Here is a 19,323-nt window from a genome sequence, read left to right as displayed (position 1 = left end):
TTTAATTGTATATTATTTCTTTGTAGTGTAGGCTATATACGCACTTCTGAATTCTTGACATTAATATATAAATATAAAATTGTGAAATGTATGATTGCCTGATTGAATTTTATAAGAGGACTAATAATAATTTGTTTTTATTAACATATTTAGATTTTATAAAATTACTGTGCAGATTTTTTCAAGAATTACTTTTTGCTGCTGATTTATACACTCATTAAGTTTATTAAAAAAAAATCATAGTACATTTATGTAATATTTAAAGGTGTTAACTGTAATCTTACACTGCAAAATAATAACTTAACAAGGATTAAATTCATCACAATTATGTAAGTATCTGGAAATTTGCCATGGGGCAATTGAATATATATCATTATATATAATATAATATATATTTGTAGGGCCCTACTAATATCATTAGTAAGCTAACATTGAATATAACACAATAAACCAAAGTATATCAGTAGGAGTTTCTTTAAGTCTTTCTGATAGTTTTCTACTGGCCGGTTTACTACAACAGTAGAATAAAATTCTGAAATTATGGTTTATAGTTTTGGTGTGCCACCCCAAGATTTTAAGTGGCCCCATCTGGCCACCCCTATAAAAAAATTCTGGAGGCGCCACTGCCCATTTGACATTAACGTTAGGGTGACCATACGTCCTCTTTTTCCCGGACATGTCTTCTTTTTGGACCTAAATAAATGCGTCCGGCCGCCCATTTCTAGATCACCCAAAATGTCGGGGATTCGGCTTTTGCTTTCTACAGTCGCCATTCATTATGTTTATGCACACCTTTTGTTTCAATCGGACTGAATTCATTCAGATTGATTAAACTGACTGTAGTGTTTACATGAATGCTAAACAAGTGATTGCCGTTTTGATAGCGACCTAGAAGCCTACATAAGGAAAGTAGACTTATACAATACAAGAGAACATCAGAAGCACTGAAATCTTTTTTTTATTACTGAAATAGTGTTTTTCTGTAAAAAAAAAAAAAAAAAAAAAAAAAAATTTAACCAATGGCCAAAAAAAGAAACTGTGTCATGTAAAAGGTGTTAAAAGCTAAACTCTTTTTAATTACTATTATTTGTTTGTCATTATTCTATTGTTGCAGGCAAAAAGTTTAATGGAAATTATGTATTACTTGTGGAAGTAATCCAAGTATTCAGAATACAATATTGAGTAATGTAACGGAATACGTTACAAATTACATTTTTGGGCATGTATTCTGTAACGAAATACATTTTGAAAGTATCCTTCCCAACACTGCTAATAAGGAATATATTTCTATGAGTGCTGCGATCACTGCAGCCTGGGTAATGTAGGCTTTATTATGGGTTGGGTTAGGTGGTTGTCAATGCACGTAAACAGTGTCTCCCAAAATTATTTGGACACATAGGCCCTATTTAAAATGCATGAACACCATTGCATTAGATATGGGGTTTTCAGACTTTTAGATGTCATCCTCATACCATGGATCCATCCTAAAATGTAAAAGGCAGCTACTGTATATATTTTCATAGACCCAAATTATACTGTGAAAATTTAATATTATTTAATTTATTTATTTTAATACATGTTTATTATCTATTTTAATAAATTTTTATTTGTTTATTTTATTCAATCTTTTTTTTTTTATGTTTTCACTTTATTTTATTTTATAACTTTCCCACGGACCCCCTAGCACTACTACCTATGACTACTACCTTGCGGTCCCGTGGGTGGACCCCAGCTTAAAAACTCTTGATCAGACTGTAATAAATGCAGAACACATTTGTGATGTGTTGACCAGCAGAGGGCACTGCTCGCGATTGCGGCTTCCTGTAGGGCAGGCTAATTACTTGAAAATTGGACCAGAGAGCGAACAACTGTAAGAGCATCACTATCAGCTTCAAAGTAAGGCATATAATGTCGCACATAAACTGCCTAAAGCGTCATATTCATTGCTTATTAACTGTGATTTGCTACTTTTAATTACATTTTATCCAAATGAACACAATAATGTACACAGGGAAATCATACACACGAGGCCGTCTTGTTTCATTTGGCTATGACATCTTGTTCATTCTGTGGCCTTCAGTTGTTTTTTTTTAGCTTTTTGCACCATGAAACTTTTTTAATAGTGTCAAGTTGGATATATTTAGAGATTATCAAGAGATAAATGTGTTCTTTAACATTGCGCTTCAGCTGGCTGACTTTGAACACTCCTATAGTGCATGGATATAAAAGTCACCATGAAATCAAAATCGAAAATTCTTATTTTTAATGGAGTTTTGCAGCATTTAGTATAAATGATTTCAATGATTGCACATCATATTTTTTTTAATGAATGTGCCCTCGTAATCCTTTTATCAAAATAACTTCCCCTCCCTCTTGCAGCTCATCTCTTCTCTTCTCTGATGATGTGTTTACTGGCGCGAGGGCGGGGCAACCTGTCACTCACATGACATCAACAAATATCAAACCTCAACCATCCAATCAATTCCTCATGGACAAAATCAAACCCCGCCCTGTATTTTATTGTTTGACTTCGAGAAGCAGTTTCACTCAGATATACTTCACAATAGGTAAGAAAAGAATATAACAACTTGTGTTTCAGGCCTACTTTTATGCATGAACCATTCCCTTCCTTATAACGATAGGATTTGTTTATTCACCAGCATTAGCAATGTGTTTCTTTCAATCAGTAAGTTAATATTCATATTCAGTATTAATATTCATGAGCAAGGTCTACATCTGAAGTACAGCATGCGGCCTATTTATAAATGTGAGGTAGTTTATTTACTATTTATATGAACTAACGCTTCAATAACTTTAACAAAGAATATATAATGTTAACAGATCACTAGATAAAATACATTTAAATATTTATGAACATCATTTGATAATATCGTACAATTTTATATTTAAAGGTTCATAAACTACTAATGTGTTGGATTTCCCAAACTAAAGTTTCTGAGTTGATGAAAAGCTAATAATTAAATCATAAAATGTTAAATTAAAATAAATAATGTTGAAAATAAAACAATGGTAAATACTAAAAAAGATGTTTATCTTCATGTCATGTGACTATAACTAACATCAGAGTACCGTGAACATGTGAATGTTTTATATTAAATTATTGAAATATTAAAGGTGCTCTATGTAACTTTTCTACTAAAATGAATCCTTTTTTTATTGCCTGTGTGTGAAGGGGTTGTAATCACACATTAAAATGATCCACTTGTCGAGTTTTGCTATTACCTCTGAAGGCCAGTATTCCTATTTCTATGTGAAGTCTCCGGGTCGGATTTACCGCGAAATCCAACGGATGTGACGTGCATGCGCGCTCCTGAGCCTCTCTCCTTATATACAGTCTATTGTAGACGGTCAGTGAGTTACGTCCGGTTTAAGGCGCACGTTTTTCGGCTTATATCTCAGTCGGTCTTTGATCAATATTCCCAAGACTCTAATCGTTCGTAGTGCTGGACGGGGCCTTTCGAACAAGCCCACCCCCGAGGTTCAACTCGCCCGGCTCCCTGAGTTATAGCCGTTCGAAATCGGGGGTCCCAGCGAACGGCGATCCGGTAGGGGGCATCCCCGAGGCCCGCCACTCTAGCGTTTGGGCAAGGGTTCCCCTGGGACCTCCTCCCCCGAATTTGAGCTCTCTGGGTCTTTGCGTTCCAGAGATACGAGCGATTTTCTTCTGAGAGCGTGACGTCACCGGCGTCCGCAATTTTGCAGCGCGCCCGATGGTTTTCTGCTAATATCTCCGCGAAAATACCACCAAAAACTATGGAACTTATATGGTTCTTTTCAGCTCGACTAGATGGTCCCGAGGTATTCGCCGAGATATTTGCGTAATAGACGGTATTGTCTATGAGTTCGAGCACGAGCGCTCTTGTAAAATTTGGTTGCAATCTGAAACATCACCACTAGAGGCCGCTAAAAGTTTCATAGAGCACCTTTAACTTAACTTTTTAACTATAAATCTCAAGGGGTACTTCAAGTAAACACTTTTTCAAAGTGATTCAGGTGACAAAAAGTTTGGGAATCACACTGTATAAACTATACTTTTATCAATGACCAATGCAGGTTATTTTACAGTCTTGTGAATATATATTTTCATAAGGCAAAGGCTGCTGTTGTTTATTGCTGAACAGTTAAGGTGTCTGATGTTCTTTGTCTAGTGTCTTGTGTTTCTGTTAAGCTTTTTGGCAGTTCACAATGTAGTTTCTAAATTAATATAGAATACATGGATTAGTAATTAAAGAAAAGATTTTGGTTAAATGGTTTTGATAAATAAACTAGCCGTTTTAGTCACATAAAACTGCATTTAATGTCAGCATAAAACACAGGGTGGCAGTGTTGTCATTGCCAGAAAAGAAAAAAATAAACCCACATTGAAGATCATTTGTTCTTTTCCCGGAAAGCTGATACTCTTTCACTCACTTGAGCATCTGGTTTACACTTCAACCACGAAACTTTGTGGGTCACATGCATGTGACACACAAAGTTTCGTGGTTGAAGTGTAAACCAGATGCTCAAGTGAGGGAAAGAGTCAATAAGTGCCTGTGAAGGGTTTTGAATGCATGCCATGGGATTGTATCTCATGACACTAAAAGTCATTCTTTTATCCTTTCACCTACTCAAAAGTCCTTCAGATGATGGAAAAAGAAAAAAAATTCGGCTCATATTTCAGAATTATTGCAGCAGGAAGCTGATGCCACATGACACCATGCCTCATTTGAGAGTAGGAATAAGCGAGAGGCCATCAGTCATGACTGCAAGGCTTTTCCCCTTTTTATTGGTTTGTTTTTACCCAAACTTTAGAGCAGTAACCATAGCAACGGCTTCCGCGTGTCTGATAAGTCTCTGAAGGGCAAGGCCAGAGCATGTGGGAGGACCGGGATGACGTCAAGCTTCAGAGCACATCCCACAGTTCAACAGCAATGAGGCAAAGGTGACGCCCACTTCCTATGCATTCCTTTTTTTTTTTTTTTCATTTCACGGCTTAAGGTTGGGTATTAGATAGTGACCAAACAGCTCAGTGTTTGTTTTGGCAACAGGGATTCTCCCCTCGCGCTCCTCACCGGCCGTCACATGATGTGCTCGTGAAATCATTGATTTTGGAAGTGATAGTGAACTATGATTGGCTGCTGGCTGGTTTCTGTTCCATTTTTACACCTTTTTTTTTAGTTAAGGGATCAAGGTTTTTGTTTTGTTTGTTTGTTTGTTTTTTTCTCTGTGTTTGTTGGTTTTGATGTCACCGCGTTGCCAGGAAGAGGGTTTTTTTTTCTTCTTCCAGATATCAGTGTTGTTATTGTTAACTAAAACAAACATTTCTGGTGATTGAAATAAAGATAAAATAAAATAAAAATATGTAACTATATTTTTACTAAAATTACTAAAACAAAAAAAGCTAAAAAAGGAAAACAAAAACAAATAAACATGACAAAAACACTGAACAAAACTAAAAAGTACTGAAATCAAAATGAAAACTGAAAACATAAAAATGAGAATATTTTTATTTAATATAATATATTTAAAATAAAATCTAATTCAAAATATGAATAAATACTATAATAGTATATAATATATATATATATATACTAGTGCTGTCAAATCAAAAAAGAAATTGTTTATATATTATATAATAATAAAGGACTAAAGGATTATTAGGAACACCATACTAATACTGTGTTTGACCCCCTTTCGCCTTCAGAACTGCCTTAATTCTATGTGGCATTGATTCAACAAGATGCTGAAAGCATTCTTTAGAAGTGTTGACCCATATTGATAGGATAGCATCTTGCAGTTGATGGAGATTTGTGGGATGCACATCCAGGGCACGAAGCTCCCGTTCCACCACATCCCAAAGATGCTCTATTGGGTTGAGATCTGGTGACTGTGGGAGCCATTTTAGTACAGTGAACCCATTGTCATGTTCAAGAAACCAATTTGAATTGATTGGAGCTTTGTGACATGGTGCATTATCCTGCTGGAAGTAGCCATCAGAGGATGGGTACATGGTGGCCATAAAGGGATGGACATGGTCAGAAACAATGCTCAGGTAGGCCGTGGCATTTAAACGATGCCCAATTGGCACTAAGGGGCCTAAAGTGTGCCAAGAAAACATCCCCCACACCATTACACCACCACCACCAGCCTGCACAGTTGTAACAAGGCATGATGGATCCATGTTCTCATTCTGTTTACGCCAAATTCTGACTCTACCATCTGAATGTCTCAACAGAAATCGAGACTCATCAGACCAGGCAACATTTTTCCAGTCTTCAACAGTCCAGTTTTGGTGAGCTCTTGCAAATTGTAGCCTCTTTTTCCTATTTGTAGTGGAGATGAGTGGTACCCGGTGGGGTCTTCTGCTGTTGTAGCCCATCCGCCTCAAGGTTGTGCGTGTTGTGGCTTCACAAATGCTTTGCTGCATACCTCGTTTGTAACGAGAGGTTATTTCAGTCAAAGTTGCTCTTCTATCAGCTTGGATCAGTCGGGCCATTCTCCTCTGACCTCTAGAATCAACAAGGCATTTTCGCCCACAGGACTGCCGCATACTGGATGTTTTTCCCTTTTCACACCATTCTTTGTAAACCCTAGAAATGGTTGTGCGTGAAAATCCCAGTAACTGAGCAGATTGTGAAATACTCAGACCGGCCCGTCTGGCACCAACAACCATGCACGCTCAAAATTGCTTAAATCACTTTTCTTTCCCATTCTGACATTCAGTTTGGAGTTCAGGAGATTGTCTTGACCAGGACCACACCCCTAAATGCATTGAAGCAACTGCCATGTGATTGGTTGATTAGATAATTGCATTAATGAGAAATTGAACTGGTGTTCCTAATAATCCTTTAGGTGAGTGTATATATATATACAGTGTATATATATATATATATATATATAAATTATATGCATACATAAATGGGTTTGTACACACATACATATATTATATGTATACACACATATATTATATAAACAATCTTTTATGTTAGATGCAATTAATCACGATTAATCGATTTGACAGCACTAATATAATATAATACTCTATATATGAATAATACTAAAATAACACTGCCACATATGTGCCCTCTGCTGGATAACGTGCATTATTTGAGCTGCAGTTATGCAAATACGGCTCTAATTTCCACGTCGGCCGGAGTATGCTGTATGTATGTGGATACTCACTGGCAAGAATTAAGGCAAGTTCACACCAAGAACCATAACTGTAAAGATAACTGTATCAGGTCCACAATAGCACAGGATAACGTTCTGTTTATTATAAGTACACGCTGTAGTTTTGTCATCTGGCACTTTAAAGTCTGATGGATTCTGATTGGCTGTCAATGTTTATATTGTTCTCTGTGGCATTATCGACTCTGCTATTCTTTTACAATTGAAAGATTTTTAAAACTATATCTTTATCATTATCGTTAAAGTGCACAAAAAAAGTCGTAGTAAAGTTCTTGGGTAACGAGTCACATCTCGATATTTCAGCCATACACATTTTACATATTGCTACAGAAATCATCGTCACGATTTCCGCCGATGATTTCTGCCCTCCAAATCTATTTCAGCCAAAAATGCATTAGTGTTGTGCAAAAGGCATAACATATGCTTAATTAGAAAGAACAAGCCTAGTGAGCCTAGAGTTGCTGAGCTGTGGAAAGTTTGAAAGAAAAGTGCAAACTTGTTCTTATTAAAACGCAACCTGCTGCGTTGGATGTTTGGTTGCCAGGTTGTGTTCTGAGTCAGTTGACTGTTTATTCTCTAGGGTTTGTTTGCTCACCTGAGTGCTTTATCAGCACTGATGATGGAACTATAGACCGGATCCTTTAGAGCAGATGACAAGCTCTCTTCAGACCAGAGAATAAAAGTCCTGTCTATCACAGCCTCGTCATAAACACACGTTTTGCTGTGGCGGATGAATAAACGGATGCTTTTGAGAGGACTGACAAGAGCGAGGTGTGTCTCACCTGGTTTGTGACCTCGGTGTGTATAAACAGCTGCAAGTCTGTTTGGCTGCTGTGAGGAAATATATATATCGCTGCCTCTTTAGGAATCCCTTTTACTTTTTATGTTTTTTTTTTTTTTTACGGAGTCATAAACGGTACACAAACATTAATGACTCCAACACACAACCTTAAAATGTGGTTTTGGAGATACGTCATATTTGTGAGTGAAAATAGTAGGTGGTACATGATTTGTGGTCTTTATTTTAGTATCATTGAGTTAGCTATTATAGTTTTCATTCATATTTTGAATTATATATATTTCCATTTTAGTTAAATTGTAGTATTTTAGTTATTAATATTATTTTAAAATAAATTTAAAAATATTTGTTTTGTCTATAGTTTTTTATTTTATTTTAGTTTTAGTCATTTTATTGAATCAAGTTAAACTAAAGGAGAAATGTTGCTGAAATATAGTAAGGTTAAGTTTTTATATATATATATTTTAGTAAGTATTTAACGTTTATTTTACTTCAAGTAAAGGAAGTGTTACTTGCTTTGTAATGGTTTTAGGTTCAATTTGAGTTAATTCAGCCTGGTATGAGTGTGTGTTGTGTTTACTGACCGTTCCCATGCGGAAGTCACATTACCTTGGCCTTATCATTTTTCTGACGAAGTCTAAATCTTGAAAGTGAAATGGGATCTCCATAGCTGGCAGTTGCATAACAGTTTTACAACTCACCTACACATGCTTTCTTGGTCAGATTTCCCATTTATGAAGCAATGAATAAAGCAGTATATTCACTGTATGATTATTTAGATTGAAAGACAAAGATAAGACAAGGAAATTATTCAACCCCCGTCTCTTAGACCTCCTAAAAATGCGATGAACTCATCTGTCAGCATGTAAAATAATAGTAAAATAATCAAGTTTTTAGGTTTTTAAAAACATCTTACACTGACAAGCTGAAGAAAAGTCTTTCACCTCCAGATAATGCTTTATGTTCTGTCAAGGGCCTTTTCCCATGCTCTGATATTTGCCTTTTTAATGTTGTGTCAACATTGTAAAGTTAAAAGTCAACTCAATTAGACAAATTTCTCACACACGCACACACACACACACACACACACACACACATATGGCCAAGCAGCTCCTATCTAACTCTGCAAACATAAGGTATGGTGTACGGCCTCACTGTGAGTACAGTATGATTGCTGACTGTTAGTAGTAAAGTTTAAAGGTGGTTCTCTCCGTTCCGCTTTCATTCTCAGGGGGAGTGTATTTCCGATCTTTGGCCCATTCTAGGATTATTACTGGAACAAAGATAAACATCATTCGATTGAAGTTTCTGGAGAGATAAATGAGATGAACTTTTGCTTTTCAAGGTCACGTGTGGTTTAGTTTTTCCTTTTTTTTCCTGAAATGCTATGTGAAAATAGATTAAGGTTGACGTGACAACCGTTTCTGTTTATATATTTTATTTATTATACAAGTTAGATTTAGTTAGGTAGTTTGTGGAATATTTGTACTTTAACAAAACCATCATACTACAGCACCATTTAAAATTGACTACATAAGGCAAAGAGGTGCTAAAAATTGTGAAGAACTCAAAGGACATGGTGGCCAGGACCTAAAATATAGACTTTTGTTTATACATTTCAGATCATTTTAACCTGACATTTACAAAAACAATGCTCAAAGACATTATCATTATGTTTCATCTACACCATGTTTCTGTCAGGACCACTTTCGTCAAATACGATTGACAATTAGCATACAGATTGGCGGTATGGTTCTGTTCTGGGCAAGAACTCCCTGCGGATCCATATTTTAAGTACAACATAATTCGAGAATTTATTCTGATTCAAAGGGCACTCAAAAGGCCAAATCCTGATTGATGAGAGGAGGAGCTGGGGATGGAGGAGGGTAATGAGCTCCTGAGAAATGCCATAGCTGCTGATAATACTGAAGAGCTTATATATGTATACAGTGATAGGCGTCGTATTCCTATAGCTAGATGTGTATCAGCTGAGAGTCAGCTGATGCGAGCTTGACTAACATGACCTACCAAAACTATTCGATTTAACACAGAAATACGATTGACCATTAGCATATAGTTAGCCTAGCATGGATAAGAACAGGGAGAGCAGCAATAACACCCCAAAACATAACCATATGCCAATATCCCCCAACACAAACTGACAGCGAATTTTCTGGATGCCCTTTAGTATTTTTGTTTTTTTGGGGGGGGGGGGTTTAAACGCACTACCCTCAACACGACTGATGCTGATAGAATGGTTAATACACCCTGATGTTAGTGGCAATCTTATGGGGGAAGCATCAACCCAGCTGGAGCAAGCAAGGACACATTGCAACAAGCGTATTGCTGTAGCCAATTTAACAAATGTATGGGGTCTATTGGGGGAAGCTTACACCGCTAGCAGCAGCAAAATCTGATACAACAAGCATGTTAACCATAGGACTAGTATTAAAACCCATGATTCCACACTCATTCACAGGATCATCAAGCTACGATTTTGTTAGTGTTGAAGGACAGGCCTCTGTGGTGAACATACCTAATGTGTATTTTGCACAATATGTACCAATAATCTAGATAAGCTTTAGCCACAAGCATGTGCTAACTTTAACACAGCATGATGCAATAATCAGATAGAATACAGAATGAGCATTTTTCCAATTGCAACCAGGTAAGCCTAAAACAACACTTTGATTACCACAACATGTCACTTAGTACATTATGCGCAATAATACTAGAAGTCTAAGTAATAAGCATATATTCACTGACATTTGCATTAGCAACCAGTTCAGTACTGATAGTAATGTTGCTGAAACAACAAGCATTTGCTGATACCTGGATAAGCTTAGCACAGCATGTGACAATGACACCATTGTCACATGCTTAATTTATGTACTGTTTACTTAGGCTGTTCACTGCAGAACCAATGGGTGTAGCTTGAAGTCCAGCTCCCCCTCTCTGGATGCAGTGGGTGTAGCTTGAAGTCCAGCTCCCCCTCTCTGGACGCAGTGGGTGGAGCTTGAAGTCCAGCTCCCCCTCTCTGGACGCAGTGGGTGTAGCTTGAAGTCCAGCTCCCCCTCTCTGGACGCAGTGGGTGTAGCTTGAAGTCCAGCTCCCCCTCTCTGGACGCAGTGGGTGTAGCTTGAAGTCCAGCTCCCCCTCTCTGGATGCAGTGGGTGTAGCTTGAAGTCCAGCTCCCCCTCTCTGGATGCAGTGGGTGTAGCTTGAAGTCCAGCTCCCCCTCTCTGGATGCAGTGGGTGTAGCTTGAAGTCCAGCTCCCCCTCTCTGGACGCAGTGGGTGTAGCTTGAAGTCCAGCTCCCCCTCTCTGGATGCAGTGGGTGTAGCTTGAAGTCCAGCTCCCCCTCTCTGGACGCAGTGGGTGTAGCTTGAAGTCCAGCTCCCCCTCTCTGGACGCAGTGGGTGGAGCTTGAAGTCCAGCTCCCCCTCTCTGGATGCAGTGGGTGTAGCTTGAAGTCCAGCTCCCCCTCTCTGGATGCAGTGGGTGTAGCTTGAAGTCCAGCTCCCCCTCTCTGGATGCAGTGGGTGTAGCTTGAAGTCCAGCTCCCCCTCTCTGGACGCAGTGGGTGTAGCTTGAAGTCCAGCTCCCCCTCTCTGGATGCAGTGGGTGTAGCTTGAAGTCCAGCTCCCCCTCTCTGGACGCAGTGGGTGGAGCTTGAAGTCCAGCTCCCCCTCTCTGGACGCAGTGGTTGGAGCTTGAAGGTCCAACCACACCCTAACCCTACCCATAACCCTATCCTTGAACATAAGTAGGTCAAGCTCCACCTATTATGTCCAGAGAGGTGGAGCTGAATGTCATTTGGCTCTGCAGTGAGCACCACTTGGTACATTGTTTACCCGACAAGATTGTTCTAAAAACGGAAACATTTTTCCTGTGCATTTTTCTCTCACAGACGACAACATTGTCAAAACGATCTCCGTTCACACGGATCCGAGAAAACCACTAAAAACGCTGTATTATTCATGCCAGGCCAGTAGTTGGCAATGTCACTTTGTAAAGAAACACTACACGCCTATAGACTGAACATGTAAAAACGCATGCACATGACATCACCTTTTTCACAAATTCAAGCTTTTGTAGTTTACATGGAGATGATAAAGGCCCTGATATACTATATTTAAATTCCTCGATGCGCATCAAAAAAATCATGTGCCTTTGCGTGATGGGACAGCATGACTGGACCAACCAGCGGACATCTTTTTGCACAGAATCTGAAATGCTGTTTTGGTTGTTCTGAAATGCCTGAGCAAAGTCTGTCATCAAAGTGGTTCGGTATAATTAGAACTTTCGGTTTCTCTTCGGTTTCATAAAAAGAACTTCCGGTTTTGCTTTATTTTGATGGTCCCTTTAACACAGTGGTTCTCCAACATTTTACACCAAGTACCACCTCAGAAAATAAGTGCCTATCCAAGTACTAGCATAATGACCAACATGAAAATACAGTAGTGTAGTAGGCCTAACTATTCAGCTACAGTTATGCACAGCTCAAAAATCAGGCAGTTTTATTTCTAATAAGAATATTTATTATTGCCAGACACTTTAAACATTGTAAAAACACAGTTTGAATATCAACACTGCACTGTGCTACTTACATACAGGTAAATAAAAAACTTAAATAATGATTAAGTTAAAATGTATTGCACCTAAAAGTGAAATAAAAACTGTAGCCTACTTAAAGATTATATTATGAAAATGTATTGTACACAAAAGTTAAAAACTACTGTACTTAAAAATATAAGTAAAAAAAAAAGTACTGTAATTAATTTAAAAAAAATAACATGCTGTGTATTCATATTTAACCTTTTTACAAGTACATTTAAAATATTCTGGCTGACCCCCATGAGTTTTTCAAGGCGACCGTTATTTAGTATTCTAATTTTGCATATAAGTTAAATTCGCAACATTGGATGGAAACATAGACACTGTTTTTCATGTTGACTGCTGTAAAGCTGCTTGCTTTTAAACCATCTGTTGTATAAAGTGAGATATAAATAAATGTGAAGCGACTTGACTGGAATGCCGAATTGCAGAGCTTGTGCAAACATCCACATCGCTGATCAGATGCTTTCTTAACTGCTGTTTTTGTTGTGTGATTATTTTATTGAGAGGAAAGCACGCAGTGGTGTCAGGATGATTGCTAACAGTAATTTGCTGCTCACATATTTCAAACTTGTTTTTACCCCAAAGTGAAAAACGAAAAAGAACATGCCGTAAGTATATGGGGATCTTAACACTATCGTTTTCACAAACTTGCTATTTGAAACCCATATTCAAAAGTTGACGTTTTCACTATGTTTCAAGTTGTCATGTAAATGAACGGCCAAAACGCATACGTTTTCAGTTTTTAGTTGAAAATGGTGTTGTGCACGACACAGAGTATTTTGTTCCTTTTATTACAGTTCTACTGGTGCAATTAGATCCTCATCTCCTCTTCATTGTCTGCCACATCAGCGTTCACTCCTCATCATAAGTCTTGGAATAAAAACTGAGCTTCTTTCCCGGCACTGCAGTAGATAATGGCAGGACAAATTTCGACTTGCCACCGACACCATGTCATCATGAGACAGGCATGGATGGATTTAGTGTGATCACACTTCACACCCTTATTCACGACACTAGGAGGACTGTTAGCTCTCTAAATAACGTTAAACTAAGGATTGTCCTATGGCAACACATGACATAATTGTGTCTCAACAGTCAATGAATCATGTCTACCGCCCAACAGATTTGAACAAACCAATGATGTCATGATATCGGATGTTGACACAGCATGCTTCAAAAATACTACTCGCATGATCTCATTGAAAAACATGAAGAAAATCTTTTGTTTGCAAGAAAGACATCAAACTCAAAAGTCCCGTTGTTTAATCCAGCTCAGGATTTCAATTTGAATGATTTATGTTTGGTTAATGGGTGTTTACTGAATACAAACGGATACAGTTATATGTATGTGTAATTGAGTTGGCATCTCATCTGACAGCTGAAAAACACCCAGTGAATGAGTGTAAATGCAGCTATGAACATGCGCTTAAGGAATATTCTGGGTTCAGATCAAGTTAAACTCAATCAATAGCACTTGTGGCATGTTAAATACCACAAAAATGTATTTTGACTCCTTTGAAAGCTGAAATATGGGTTACAGTGAGGCACTCATAATGATAGTAAATGGGGCCGGTCTATAAACCATAAAATACTCATTCATTGATATGATTGTAGTGTGAAAATTGTTTCCAATTTTACAACTTTATTGCCATGACATCACAACACAAAAAACATAAAATGCCTATTACTGCAGCTAAAATAAAGCACATATTTTAACAGAAAAAAAGAATTTAAAAGCTTTTTGTGAAATTTTACATTTGTCAAAATCATATATAATTATACTTAAAAAAACATATATTCCAAATTATAGTCAAAATAATCCATTGCATTACACATTTTAGGTTATATAATCTGATACTTTTAGATTACTTTTACCTGACTTGTTTATCACATTGAATTGAATAGGATTTGAGTAGGATTGTGAGAATAGGATTGTCAGTTGTTTTATTTTTAAATGGCTTCTTTCTTCTTTTTTTTTTTTTTGATTATGGAAGCTGTAATAAAAAGCAAATGTTTTCTTGTAATGTTTTCAATTGACCTTGCATTGAGAGCTCTTTGTGAAACTGCGACACCCTGACAAGAAGGCATAGTTTAGCACTAGACTTCAAATGATATATTAACCAGGACTGTGGCCTGAGATGGTTTGTTTAACATTAACAGATGTTTCAGATAAGATGTCATGACCTGATTTCAGATTCTTTCATGCTACTTTGCAGTGCAGTGGAATTGGCAGTGGCACACCATTTTTTTCAACCTTCACCCTAACACTTTGACAACAGGCCAACAGAGAGACAAACAATGAGATAAAGCACAAAAAAGAGAAATGCTTTTAGGTTACAGTAATCTTAACTTTTTTAATGACTGAGAGATATATTTTCTTATCTTGATCAGTGTCAGATTTGTACATTCAGATTTATTTTCTCTCACTATATGTCTTCACTGTCTTCAGCCCACATTATTTCTTCATGGGAATCGCTCTCTTACCTTAGTCCTGTTATGCAACACATTACTGGATGAAAGAGAAATGTCAAGCATTATTTGGTTAATGAGACATGTATTTGCCAACTTGATATAATCAAAACTCCAGAGTCTCATATGTTTACCAAATTACTGCTGATGGATTTTTACACAACCAAAGTAAAGTGTAAACATTTGCACAGACCCCTCTGTCTCCTAAAAAGTTACACATTATCATAGACCACAAATGAGACACACATTAACTTGTCAGGCGGTCCACACACTTTCAGTAGGAAACCCACTGGCCATGAGCTTCTTGCCTCTGCATCTAATTTTGAAATCTGAGTTTGACGCAAACACAAATACGCAATCACACTGAGACTTATATGTCCTTGATGGTAACAGACACATCCAAGCCTCCACCCGCCAACAAAACACCCTCCCAGCTGAAAGTAGCTCAGTGTGAATGAATGTAATGATGGGTTGATAGTATTTCGCCTGAGACATACCAGCACAGCTATGTCATTTAGCTAGACGTTTTGTAAGCAGACACTGCACTTACAGAAGAATGTCATCATGGTCATAATATTCAGTAAGGAGTAAGTAAATATTTAGCAGACACATTGCCCAAAACAACATGCAATACTCTTATTATAGGGACAATCTTCCTAAAGCAATCTGGGTTGGATGTTTTGCACAATGGTAATCTAAGATACGGTACCTCTAAAAGGGACAAATTCTATATATATAATTGTTATATATATATAACAAAGTTTTGAAATAAAAATATTATATATATATATATATATTTATATAATATATATTTTTCAAAACTTATTATACAGTATATCTATATTGCATCCAGCCCCCAACCCCAACCATTTTTTTCAAATGGGCTGGAATCACTTGCTCAGTATTTTACCCACTGTCTAAATGTAGTCACTGGTAATAAACCCTGAGAGACTTGCTGATATCTCTGCTTTAATAATGATCCCTTCAGTCATACTGCAGAGGCATTCTGGGATATACAGATAAGAGTGAGGGAGTCTGTCCGTATTCATACCAGGCCAAACAGGGAGTGACTCTCCTGTCTTTTCTTCAGGACTTAGATGGTCTCTCTCCAAGAATTTGTGCTCTCCTCATTATTTGTAATAATGCCGATCTGTATTTGCAGCATTCTTCCCCTGTACCCCATAAGGAGTAAGTTATTTCATTTTGCCTCAGAGTGCTGTGGGAGGAGCAGAGGGATTTGCAGTAGCGCCGAAATCCCTTTTTTGGTCATATCTGTACTAGACGAGATCAGAGGCCAGCCGCCAGTGAAGAATATGAAGTTGTCCACATCGAATCATTATAACAGTTTGACCTCTGACCTTGCGCTGTGTCATTTGGCTAGTGCCGCCGTATGGCTGGAATTTTAGATCTGTGCCAAGCAGACAACTACTGAGACAAGCCTCCCACAGAGCTTCTGCTTGTTACATCCGTTCAGTTTCTGTCATGAGGCTGCTGTGAGGGTTTCCAGAGGTTGTTTTCAAATTAAAGCGTAGTCTTATTACAGAACGTTTTTATAACCCCTCTGAAAGAGCTGATTTTAATTAAAACTTTACTAAAACTACAACGCTGCATGCAAAAAAAAAAAAAAAGTAATGTAACTGTAGCTTATGGATGACACTGATCAGGTCAATAAAGATGACGCAATATATTTTTACTTGTCAAAATCTGAAGATTTACATGGAAATTTCCCAAAGGGTATCATGCAGCCAATGAGAAAGAGAGAAACACACACACACACACACACACACATATATATATATATATATATATTTACAATAGGAAGAGGTAGTAGCCTGAAATGCATGGAAGTGAAGATGTGCTGACAGCTTCTCAGGGCTGTTTCAACACCACTGTTGTGGGTCAAGTATTTATAATGGAGGTCACTGTGCGGTAATGGACACTTGTGAGACATAAACACACTTGGAGAAATATGAGAAACTTCAAACAACAGCTACTTATTAACAGGATTGAAAAGACCATATGTAGTTGGAATGTCATTGGAATAGTTCACCCAGTAATTATATTTCTGTCATCATTTACTCATCCTCACGTCATTCCAAACGCATGGACTATTATTTCAGTTTGTGGAATACAAATGGAGAAATTCTGAAGAATCTGTTTGTTCCTTGATCTTGGCATAGATGTCTTTGTACCATTAAAACATCCTCCAAATGTCATACTGTAGCTTAAACGTCCTCCTCATTATAAACAAAGCATTTTTTAAGCTCCAGTCCGTAACTTTTTTGGGTTTAAATTATCCCAAATAAATTTTTGAGCAAGAACATAACCAGCCAGTGTTCAAAACTATCTGCTTGCCTTAGCTCGATTCAGAATGGTAAGCTTGTAATAATGTTTTTAATTCCAGTGGTACTGGTGGATTTCCGCGGGAGATTCCAGCATGTCTTTGCGTCATTACGTCACATCTGTACACATAAAGAAGAGTCTCGGCTAGTATAAGCTATATTGCGTGTGAGGATGTTGGAGGTGGAGATTTATAGCCTTTTCTCACAGCACTTGATATAATTAAACTTATCAATTTGATGGCGGATCCAGAAAGGTTCAAACGACAATCACCAGTGACAACAGATTCACCCGCTGTAAAAGGCAAAAGACTTTGGACTGAGAGTTTGGAAAAAGAGACTCCAACCGGACCCATGCGAAAACAAGGATAAATATCTGAAGGGCTTTCACGCAATGCTGATGTTGTCAACATTAACAATTTGAGCACAAAGTACCATTTGCACGGTTTGACGTGATATGATAAACTATTGTTAGATTTAATCAGCTCGATTTATTGCAATGCTTTTTTTTTCAGTTAGTTGGTCAGAAGAACAAAAGTGGATGTTTCTTACTTGTTCAGATGACAGTTTCCGGTGAAAATTCTTATGTTGGTTGTACTTCCAAAAAGTATAATCTGTGATTGCGAATGCCAGTATCCACACCGGCGCGGTGACTGACAGCTGCACATTCTCCCCAAAACATTGGATTCATCCGTGCGGTGCCGTGTCGAGGTACAACTCACGTAAACTTGATAATTCCGCGAATGACTGCAATTGCAGATTTCGAACAGAGATGGCGACAAAGAGGAAAAACTGCGGACTGCAGCTTTAACCAAGCTCCAAACACGATTCACTTGGATATTGTGGGATTTGTGACATCACATGAGCAAATTCATTTGCATATGACTCAAGAGCAAGCCATCAACGAATAGTTCTACTCATCGCAGCATAAGCCCCGCCCACCGGCGTTCACATGTCTGACACGGATCACGTCCCGAATCATGTCGGAGGTTTATATGTTTGTTCAGAGCATTTGACTGCAGACTGTTTTGTAAACGAGGCACACGAGAGAAGTGATAGAAGAAAAAAAGCTTTTTGAAACTGAATCAGTTGAACCAATTGCTTGTGACGCCTGCTGCTCAGAGCATCTAATCATAGAAAATAGTTCCGTTGTGTTGACGGAAGGTAGCCTATTTTCAGGCGCTGCGTCATTTCATTACGCCTGCTGCTCTCATGGTACGGCAGTAAAGTTTCTTGATTACTACGCAGGAATGAGAGTATAGTTCCTAGCCATATCAGCCTAGAAAATCGCAACTTTACATTTTCCGTCGGTCTTAGTGCACGATGTAACTACAGAAGAGTCAAGTTTTAAATTGGAAAAATATCGAAACTCTTTGGTCATTTTTTTTTTTTAGAAATGCTAATGGTCTTGTCCACTTCAATGATGTATGCTAAGCTATGCTAAAGGTGGTACCGCCAGAACCGGAGATCGGCTGAATGGATTCAAAAACGGTAAAACTCAACAGTTTAACTCTGGGGGAGTTGTAAAATGAGCCTATTTCCAAAAAAAGTGGAGTATCCCTTTAAAGGAGCTTAAAAACAGATGATTCAGCCAAAGGGTCAGAATGAGAGTTGAAAATAATCACTTATTAGCATATGTATTTCTTTGTTTGTGTGGGCGCGCAAAAAAAAACGTTATTAAAAATATAAGTGAACCTCAAGGAACAGATTAAACAAAAAAGAAATCCATGAATCAGTCATTGAAACATGATCAACCACTAATCTGAACTGTATACTTGCATGCTAGTGTCATAGGGTTCCTATATAAAGGTGACTAAGTTCACAAGGTAATTTCCATTGCCATTCAAAGTAAGAGGCTTTTTGAAGATGAGTGATGGACATGACAGATGCTAGGTAAACAGAGTCAGT

Source organism: Rhinichthys klamathensis, unplaced genomic scaffold (assembly GCF_029890125.1).
Source record: "Rhinichthys klamathensis goyatoka isolate OS25496 unplaced genomic scaffold, OSU_Roscu_1.1 h1tg000066l_1, whole genome shotgun sequence".
Classification (NCBI taxonomy): Eukaryota; Metazoa; Chordata; class Actinopteri; order Cypriniformes; family Leuciscidae; genus Rhinichthys; species Rhinichthys klamathensis.
Note: the sequence above shows the minus strand (reverse complement) of the source record.